Source organism: Natator depressus, chromosome 1, assembly GCF_965152275.1.
Source record: "Natator depressus isolate rNatDep1 chromosome 1, rNatDep2.hap1, whole genome shotgun sequence".
Lineage (NCBI taxonomy): Eukaryota > Metazoa > Chordata > Testudines > Cheloniidae > Natator > Natator depressus.
In genome coordinates, this window is record NC_134234.1 from 62598231 (window position 1) to 62609284 (window position 11054).

Genomic DNA, 11054 nt, shown 5'->3' on the forward strand with positions numbered 1-11054 from the left:
CTAAAACTGGTGCCACAATCTCCATAATTTACTTGCTAAAAATCATTTGCTGAATTCTGTTTTGAAGGACTATAAAGTGGTCTGAGTTAGAATGATCATTTATATTTGATAAGTTGGCATTTTATTTAATTTAATTAAGGATTTTAGAAAAATAAATGTACAGTTTGTTTTTATTGGATATGGTCTTAGCCTTGAAGTTCATGTACAGATTCAGAGGTGATTAGATACAGGGTTTAGCCCTTTATAGAGAAGAATATCCTATCTGAACTTCCCCAGTGCTCACAAGTGTTCGTTTCTAGGGATTTTGGTCTAGGCCTATTTGTATTTTAGAAAACATTTTACAGGAATTTAAGAGTGGAATAATGATGCTGGTTCGAGCCAGGAATAATGTGTTTGAGTGCTATGGAAATATTTCCACGTAGTTTTGCCACTGTACTTCAGTCCTAATTTTCAAGTCTCCTGTTTAACGTGATGGTTTTGTGAAATAAACAAATAGAGATTAGGATGAGACTGCCTGACTCATTTTCACTTGTGACTTGAATCCAGGTTTCCAGAAATATTCTTGTTATTCAGCAGATTGCCAATGTTGCCAAATGAAGTAACAGGTTTTAGTGATTATAGACGCATTTCCATTAGACATTAGTTGGTAGAGACTGCTAAACTAAAGGATATGGAAGTAATTCTATTGATGCATTAACGAGGAGTCCTTGTGGCACCTTAGAGACTAACAAATTTATTTGGACATAAGCTTTCATGGGCTAAAACCCACTTCATCAGATGCATGGAATGAAAAATACAGTAAGTAGTGTGTGTGTGTGTATATATATAGCACATGAAAAGATGGGAGTTGCTTTACCACAGGGGTGGCCAACCTTTGGCTTTGGAACCACATGCAGCTCTTCAGAAGTTAATATGCGGCTCCTTGTATAGGCACCGACTCTGGGGCTGGAACTACAGGTGCCAACTTTCCAATGTGCTGGAGGGTGCTCACTGCTCAATGCCTGGCTCTGCCACAGGCCCTGCCCCCCACTCCACCCCTTCCCGCCCCCTCCCCAAACCTGTTATGCCCTCACTCCTCCCACTCCCACTCCGAGTTCCTGCATGCCACGAAACAGCTGATCGGGAGGTGTGGTGAGGGAGGGAGAGGCGCTGTTTGGCGGGGCTGCCCGTGCGTGGGAGGCGTTGGGAGCAGAAGCTCCTGGGGGGCTGCTGACGTATTACTGTGGCTCTTTGGCAATGTACATTGGTAAATTCTGGCTCCTTCTCAGGCTCAGGGTGGCCACCCCACCTTCCCAAGTGTGGGATCCATGCTAACGAGGCTAATTCAATTAAGCACTTGGTAAGGCAACTCCCATCTTTTCATGTTCTCTGTGTGTGTGTGTGTGTATCTATCTATCTATCTATCTATCTATCTATATCTCCTGCTTACTGTATTTTTCACTCCATGCATCTGATGAAGTGGGTTTTAGCCCATGAAAGCTTATGCCCAAATAAATTTGTTAGTCTCTAAGGTGCCACAAGGACTCCTCGTTGTTTTTGCTGATACAGACTAACACGGCTACCACTCTGAAACATATTGATGCATTGTTTCACTTCTACAGGAATTCTACTGCATATGTTAATCTATTGGATACAACAGTTTGTGAATATTTTATTTTATTTTAAATATACTGAGCATGTCATATTTAGCAGAGGTGAATCTTTGTATCTGTTCCATATCACTTTATCCAAGACATTTACAAGCAGGAATTATTTCATCTACCACTAAACCAGAGTGGAATGTGATACGTGTTATTTATCTATATAGAAACAAAAGCATGCTAGGCACACGAACAACACACAGGAGTATTACGCAGCAGTTTAGGACAGGAAACACAGAAGAAGACTGTATCCAGTTAAATTTCAGGATGAATTTAGGTAGGCAGAATGCAGTTGTCCATTCTGGAATTTTTGCTTGGACTCTGGAATGAAGTCTTGTGACAAGGGTTAGGAGATCATTAATGGCCAGTAAAAAGGGATTCCTGCAATATGAGTTGTTTCATGGAAGTGATCAGTGTAGCCTACAGAATCTCACTCCATTTCTCCAAAGTTAAATGAATTATAATAGTTCCATTCTCCATGGTTTCAGTCTTTGGCATGAGATTTTGGAGCAGATTGTCAAGCTTAAAAGAACCGAGAGCCCTCAGAGAAATCAGTCGTGTTTAGAGGCCAGGAAACAAAATTATAAACCTCCAAAAGCCGTTTCTCCACAAGAGAGGCTGACTAGATAATCACAGATACTTTTGAGGAAATGCACCTAACTAAACAATACTGTAAGTTGGGGAAAATTCAGTGTGATTCTCCACTTGGTTATTAGTGGCCCATAAAATATTTTTCTTAGCTAATTTAACTGCAGGTGTTTTTCTCATTCACATATATATATATATCTCATATTTTTAAAATGTACTAAGCTATTTTCCTCCATAATATGCTTTGCATTTCTTAACAGCCCTTCATTCAGTGATCTCAGTATACTTTCACAAACATTAACTAATCAATTTACAATATCCTTGTTAAATAGTTATGTATAAAAGATCACTTCACATGCCACTGAAAGTCAATCACTTCTGCAGCATTTGTTCAGGACAAGAAGCGAAGGAAACTATCATAGTTAATTGAAACTGCCAGGAAAATTTAAGACCTGAGATGAAATTTGGCCAAGACACCAGATTAACACTACTAAACTCACAAATGCTGTGAGGTCTTTAACTGCTCTCTGAAGGACAGAATCTCCAACAAATGTCTCCTAACACCATTCTGGACATTTGTTCACGACTGACACAGAGGGAAGAATGCTACTTACCGAGTCACCAGCATCACATCTTGTAGCATATTTGTTCTTTGGAGCTTTCTCCTGTCCAAGTACTGAGTAAATAGGACTCTATGTATTTGAGATCTTGCATGATAAGGGTAGAATATCATGTAGGCACGAGTTTCATGTGTGACTTTGAAAAGTTATTTTTTGTACTTTTTCTATTTTTGCCTTTTTAATTTCATCATGCTATTTTGGAAATATTAAATAGGAACACCAAATTGGCCTTCTTTAAGCCATTCATTGTTTTATCATATCTTCTCTAGATCTCCAGTTTTCCAAGTCAGAAAATACATTGCCCATTCCCATTTTAAAATCATCTGAACCTTTTTCTAATTGAGCTGGTTTGACAATATCTCTGTGAGGTTAATCTGTGGTCAGATAATAGATTAGGGACAGGTCCTGGCTCCCAGGATCCTTTGAGTTAACTGAGGGGTTTTTTGGTATTGCCTGTCAAGTAAGGAGTGGGAGAGTATAATTCCGTTCTCTCTGCTCCCCATCTAGTAGTCCCCTCTATTTAAGTCAGGGTATCTTTATGAATTTTACAATATCTTTTGATAAATTTAGAGTTGTAGAATTGATGTTTATAAAGGAGAGATGACTTACCTACATATCCTGTTCTTGGAAGGTAGTGATTATAATTGGTATCCACTCAGCCAGGCACACTGGAAAGCTATTGTTTTTATCTATTAGTTTTCCTTTTGATTGATATCTAATGCAGCTGGAGGTTGTGTACAAAATAACACACATCAGGGTGTGCACTGTTCATCAGATCTCCACACACCTTAGGTATGCTGAGGCCCATACAGCAGTAAAGTGCCTCGGTTCACATTTGCTGCTTAGGAGCTCACCATGGAGTGTATTATTACACCTAAAACTGGGGGAAAGCAATTTGTAGGAATTTAAATATCACACATGTAATGTTTAATCCCCGCCCTGCCAGAAAGTACTCTGTTGTCAATTCTAACTCTAGCAAATTACTACATTGAGCTCTGTGGTGTTTACATGAAATAGGACTGAATAAAGAGAGAGTGAAGCCCTCTGGATTTGGTCCTGAAATAATTTAAAACAAACAAACTGCTGTTATGAGGGTATCTTGCACATCTTCCTCCCTTTTTCTTCTCTACTGCATACCTTTTCCCTATTCATAGAATCATAGAATATCAGGGTTGGAAGGGACCTCAGGAGGTCATCTAGTCCAACCCCCTGCTCAAAGCAGGACCAATCTCCAACTAAATCATCCCAGACAGGGCTTTGTCAAGCCTGACCTTAAAAATATCTGAGGAAGGAGATTCCACCCCCTCCCTAGGTAACGCATTCCAGTGTTTCACCACCCTCCTAGTGAAAAAGTTTTTCCTAATATCCAACCTAAACCTCCCCCACTGCAACTTGACACCATTACTCCTTGTTCTGTCATCAGCTACCACTGAGAAGAGTCTAGATCCATCCTCTTTGGAACCCCCTTTCCGGTAGTTGAAAGCAGCTATCAAATCCCCCCTCATTCTTCTCTTCCTCAGACTAAACAATCCCAGTTCCCTCAGCCTCTCCTCATAAGTCATGTGTTCCAGTGCTCTAATCATTTTTGTTGCCCTCCGCTGGACGCTTTCCAATTTTTCCACATCCTTCTTGTAGTGTGGGGCCCAAAACTGGACACAGTACTCCAGATGAGGCCTCACCAATGTCGAATAGAGGGGAACGATCACGTCCCTCGATCTGCTGGCAATGCCCCTACATATACATCCCAAAATGCCATTGGCCTTCTTGGCAACAAGGGCACACTCTTGACTCGTATCCAGCTTCTCGTCCACTTGTAACCCCTAGGTCCTTTTCTGCAGAACTGCTGCTGAGCCATTTGGTCCCTAGTTTGTAGCGGTGCATGGGATTCTTCTGTCCTAAGTGCAGCACTCTGCACTTGTCCTTGTTGAACCTCATCAGATTTCTTTTGGTCCAATCCTCTAATTTGTCTAGGTCCCTCTGTATCCTATCCCTACCCTCCAGTGTATCTAGCTCTCCTCCCAGTTCAGTGTCATCTGCAAAGTTGCTGAGGGTGCAATCCACACCATCCTCCAGATCATTAATGAAGATATTGAACAAAACCGGCCCTAGGACTGACCCTTGGGGCACTCCACTTGATACTGGCTGCCAACTAGACATGGAGCCATTGATCACTACCCGTTGAGCCCGACAATCTAGCCAACTTTCTATCCACCTTATAGTCCATTCATCCAATCCATACTTCTTTAACTTGCTGGCAAGAATACTGTGGGAGACAGTGTCAAAAGCTTTGCTAAAGTCAAGGAACAACACGTCCACCGCTTTCCCCTCATCCACAGAGCCAGTTATCTCATCATAGAAGGCAATTAGATTAGTCAGGCATGACTTGCCCTTGGTGAATCCATGCTGACTGTTCCTGATCACTTTCCTCTCCTCTAAGTGCTTCAGAATTGATTCCTTGAGGACCTGCTTCATCATTTTTCCAGGGACTGAGGTGAGGCTGACAGGCCTGTAGTTCCCAGGATCCTCCTCCTTCCCTTTTTTAAAGATGGGCACTACATTAGCCTTTTTCCAGTCTTCCGGGACTTCCCCCGATTGCCATGAGTTTTCAAAGATAATGGCCAATGGCTCTGCAATCACATCCGCCAACTCCTTTAGCACTCTCGGATGCAGCGCATCCGGCCCCATGGACTTGTGCTCGTCCAGCTTTTCTAAATAGTCCCGAACCACTTCTTTCTCCACAGAGGGCTGGTCACCTCCTCCCCATGCTGTGCTGCCCAGTGCAGCAGTCTGGGAGCTGACCTTGTTCGTGAAGACAGAGGCAAAAAAAGCATTGAGTACATTAGCTTTTTCCACATCTTATTCCTTCCCTCTCTGGCTATTGGTGAGTGGGTTTTCAGTTGCTAAGCTGCTGCTTCTGTTAACTTGTCTTGTCATTGTGGTCAATTCCTCAGCATCTCCCTCCCTGCTTTGTGTATCACTGAGTTGATCTGTGGTAGTGAAAATGTAAAGAGCTGGATAGGGCTGCACAACAGGGACTGTATGGAGAGACAGGTGACAGTGACTTCCTTCAAGCCCTATGCTTTTCTATTGAATGACTGGTCAGGCTGTTCCCATAAGGGAAAGGGGGAGAAAGGAAAGAACGGGAGAACTATTTAATTTTTAGTCTTCACTCAGCGAGTTGGAGGCAAGAGAAACTTCAAGCTGCTTGAATTTTTTAATGTCTCTTTTTTCTCCTTCCTGTCTCACGGATAAGAAATAGGAAGGTCATTAAACTGAAATCTTAAATAATACAAATAAGACTTTAATCAAAAGTTGTTTGTTTGAAGTGCCATGATCTGGTTGGCAAAGAACATAAGAATGGCTATACTGGGTCAGACCAAAGGTCCATCTAGCCCAGTATCCTGTCTTCCGACAGTGGCCAATGCCAGGTGCCTGAGAGAGAATGACCAGAACAGGTAATCGTCCAGTGATCTATTCCCTGTCGCCCATTCCCAGCTTCTGGCAAACAGAGCACCATCCCTCCCCATCCTGGCTAATAGCCATTAATGGACCTATCCTTCATGAATTTATCTAGTTCTTTTTTTAACCCTGTTGTAGTCTTGGCCTTCACAACATCCTTTGGCAAAGAGTTCCACAGGTTGACTGTGCACTGTGTGTGAAGAAATACTTCCTTTTGTTTGTTTTAAGCCTGCTGCCTAGTAATTGCATTTGGTGACCCCTAGTTCTTGTGTTATGAAACATTCCATCCCACCTTTGATTCACAAGACTGTGAGTTCCCCAATTTGCTAGTCGTCTTTTATAACTCCTGCCTGCGGCTATATCAGTTCTGATAGCTACCTTCAGAAAACACAAATTACAAGTAACTTGATTCCTATAGACTTAGTCTCTTCATTTTTAGTGGACTCAAGAACTCCATTTATATTTTGCCTCTAGATAATTATTTTCTGACAAATTCTCCCATTAGACTATTGTACATAAAGAAAATCAAACTAAACAATTTTGTGTAGAATCACCATGTTGACTAAAGGTTTTGGGCCAATCTCCTCCTCCTTCAGAAAAACATTATTTACATAACCACCTCATACTTAGTAGTGAATCCTGGATCTAGAGCCCTCAGGGTAAAATAGTCGCAAAGTAATAATTGAAACAAAATGGATCTAAAGGATCTGACAGGTTGATTCACAATCAAATAACTGACTAGGAAATAATTCAATGGAATTGAGTGTTAGATGTTGGTCCTTATTCCATATGATGTCACATTAGGGGTCTCTAGAGACATAAAAACAAACAAGCTTTAGCTTTTGATGAAGAGTGTGAATAAGAGCTCTTGTTTGATACTGTAGATTATCATTCCAGAGATTGAAGGACTCTTCACAGCCTGCTTTGGACTTAACTATCTTGAGTAGTTTTGTATCATCTGCAAATTTTGCCACTTCACTGTTTCCCCTTGTCATAAAAATAAAGGGAAGGGTAACCACCTTTCTGTATACAGTGCTATAAAATCCCTCCTGGCCAGAGGCAAAACCCTTTCACCTGTAAAGGGTTAAGAAGCTAAGATAACCTCACTGGCACCTGACCCAAAATGACCAATGAGGGGACAAGATACTTTCAAATCTAGAGGGGTGGGGAACAAAGGGTTCCTCTGTCTGTGTGATGCTTTTGCCGGGAACAGATCAGGAATATAGCCTTCCAACTCCTTTTAAGTTCGTAAGTAATCTAGCTGGAAATGCGTTAGATTTCCTTTTGTTTAATGGCTGGTAAAATAAGCTGTGCTGGATGGAATATATATTCCTATTTTTGTGTCTTTGTGTAACTTAAGGTTTTGCCTCGAGGGATTCTCTGTTTTGAATCTGATTACCCTGTAACGTATTTACCATCCTGATTTTACAGAGGTGATTCTTTTACCTTTTCTTTAATTAAAATTCTCTTTTAAGAACCTGATTGATTTTTCATTGTTCTTAAGATCCAAGGGTTTGGGTCTGTGTTCACCTGTACAATTGGTGAGGATTCTTATCAAGCCTTCCCCAGGAAAGGGGGTGTAGGGCTTTGGGGGATATTTTGGGGGAAGACGTCTCCAAGTGGGCTCTTTCCCTGTTCTTTGTTTGAAACGCTTGGTGGTGGCAGCATACGGTTCAAGGACAAGGCAAAGTTTGTACCTTGGGGGAGTTTTTAACCTAAGCTGGTAAGAATAAGCTTAGGGGGTCTTTCATGCAGGTCCTCACATCTGTACCCTAGAGTTCAGAGTGGGGAAGGAACCTTGACACCACTTCTTCCAGATCATTTCTGAATATGTTGACTAGGACTGAACCCAGTACAGACCCCTGTGGAACACCACTATTTACCTCTCTCCGTTCTGAAAACTGACCATTTATTCCTACCTTTTGTTTCCTATCTTTTAACCAGTCACTGATCCATGAGAGGACCTTCCCTCTTATCCCATGACAGCTTACTTTGTTTAAGAGCCTTTGGTGCAGGACCTTGTCAAAGGCTTTCTGAAAATCTAAGTATACTATGTCCACTGGATTCCCCTTGTCCACATGCTCGTTGACCCCCTCAAAGAATTCTGGTAGATTGATGAGGTATGATTTCCCTTTACAAAAACCATGTTGACTCTTCTACAACAAATCCAAGGGACTAAACTATTCAGAACTGGGTAAGAGAATAAAACCTTAAGAATTTAGGAGAAAGGTGAACTTAGTCCCCTTAGTGGAAAAGAAAAGAAAAAAATGCAGTATTAACAAAGCAAAGCTCCAGCAAGACATCATAAAGATAATGTAATAGAGGCTCAACTTGAATGTGTACCCCAAATTAAAAAACATAGAGAACCAAAAAAGTGCCACCATGGCTAAACAACAAAGTAAAATAAGCAGTGAGAGGCAAAAAGGCATCCTTTAAAATGTGGAAGTTAAATCCTAGTGAGGAAAATAGAAAGGAGCGTAAGGTGTGGCAAGTGAAGTGTAAAAATATAATTAGGAAGGCCAAAAAAGAATTTGAAGAACACCTAGCCAGACACTACCTCATATCACACCAGCCTACTAGAATTCATTTTTAGGAAGTGGAAATAGAGGATTTATAAACTCATGGTATTTTCATATGTTGTCTACATCTCAGATTTAAAACAAAGGCTCTAATCTTTGACATTTTCTTCAGGACATGACCCAGTTTCAAACGGGTCTGGTATATCTCTCAATTGATCAGCTCTAATTGCCTCTCAAAAGGAGCATGTAGCTTTTCCAAAGACTGGAGAAAATTGTAAAATTTCATAAATAGTCATAATTATTAGTAGGTTCATCGATCTATAATGCATGACACATGAGAGTTATGTGTAAGAGTTCAAAACTAAAATCTAAGTCCTTGTGAAGTTGATGCTACTGTTACCAAGTTCAGTACCCACAGATAAATTTAAATTCATGTACTTCCTTCATAACCCCCATCACAGGGTCCGCACAGGCTTCCACCTCCTCGTGCCTGTGCCCTGTGTTGTCCAGCCAAATAAAGAGTCCCAACGCCTTCTTTGGTACTTCACCCTTGTGTCTTTATTTACAGTGTCACCGTGTAGTCCCTTTTATTCCCCCAACAGCTATCCCCATTCAGACCCTTCCCAGGGTCTCCTGGCCCGTGAGGCTCCTTGCCTTTGGTGAGGAGACAGAGCTGTAAGCCTCCTACCCCCTCCCAGGCTAGCCTCCTGACTGAGCTTTCTCCAGGGCTTTTATAGCCCTTCCCTTCCTCAGCCCAACTGCCTTTACTTAACTGAAGTATTGCCGTGAGCCGGCCCTCGTTAGGGCCTGCAGCTGGGCTCTCTGCTGGCTGCCTGGGCCCCTATATCTGGCTTCCCTACCAGAAAGCAGGGCTTAGCCAGCATTTTGGCAGGGCATTCAAGGAGTTTTACCCCTGCCCTGCCACACCCCCCAAAAATGGATCAAACCCAGGCTTTGCCAGAAAATCATTTTGAAATCCAAAACTCTTAGTGTGAAATTTACTTTCATTAATAAACCACCATGTCATTCTAGTAACTGACTCTATACATAAATGCATCTGTCTTGGGGTTATATGTGCATTAAAGAGTATACCCAGAATAAATGTTAATGATTGGATTGGATGTCATAACCTGAGCTGTGTTATATTTGCATTTCTTTTGGTTTTGGCTTAATTTTGACTCCTGATGTGGGAGAAAACTGGCCAGACTGGTTTGGAAACAGATTAAAAAGGTTGAGACACTGTGAACAGATTCATTCAAAAGTATTAATCTTTTTCCAATCAATGTTAAAAACAGGCCTCACACTGCAAATAATTAAACGAGGGGAAATTGAAAATAGGAAGCAATTACAAGAAATATAGTTCTCAAACGTTGGTATTGACCGATGTTGTAAATAGGTGTAGGGGGTCATAAAAACTGTCTTCTCAGAGCTGGTTAACTAGCGAATTAAACGTAATGGAAAACACCGCCTGTCAAGCTAGTTTAAATTCAGCCCAGATTGCATCACCAAAAACCATTACCATTTTATGGCTGAACATTGACCTATGTGAAATGCTTTGATGGTTTCAATCCATTTCCTAATTCAATATCACAAAACTTATTGTTGGCAACTTTATTGAGAGTCTCAGCAAATGGGCCAAGGACTGAATGGGTATGGAGAATGAACTACTCTCACCCCAAGAGGTGGCCCCTCCGGGTTGATTGAGGTACATGGGCAGAACAATTATTAGAATATTCTAATTTATTTTTCTTTTGCTATTCAGAAAGATTAGAAAATATAATTGTTCATTCCTAAAGTTGGAATAGAGAAAGATTTTAACTTCTCCAAAGTTTAGGGGGGGCCTCAGACCCAGGCTTCTGGTTTGGGCCCCTCTCTGACCAAAATATCTATAAGAAACAAACCTCCTTTAATTGCAGAGCCTATTATTTTTAAAGAATTCTGATTGTAGGAACAGACAGAGACAAATAGAACAAGAGAGATCAAGCACAGACAACAAACAGTCTTGGAGAACTTACTTAAAATAGCCTTCAGAGATGTATTTTTAGAAGGATGTCTTCTATTCTCATGCCAAGTTTTGTAGTTGTGCAATAACGTAAGAGGTTTAAATAGTGTTTAGAAATATCTTGCACATGCTCTCAGTTTACTTACGCTAGAAGCAAATTAAATACATGCTACGTGCCAACTAGTTCCAAATAAGAGAGACCAAAAGGAAATTTTCTGATACTGTA

The 11054-nt window shown here is 41.1% G+C and overlaps 1 protein-coding gene across 2 annotated transcripts in view; it reads left to right on the forward strand.

Moving 5' to 3' along the window:
• The window catches only part of VWA8 (von Willebrand factor A domain containing 8), a 285585-nt gene that overhangs the window by 176618 nt on the left and 97913 nt on the right, over positions 1-11054 (forward strand). The gene's annotated exons all lie outside the window — the stretch shown is intronic.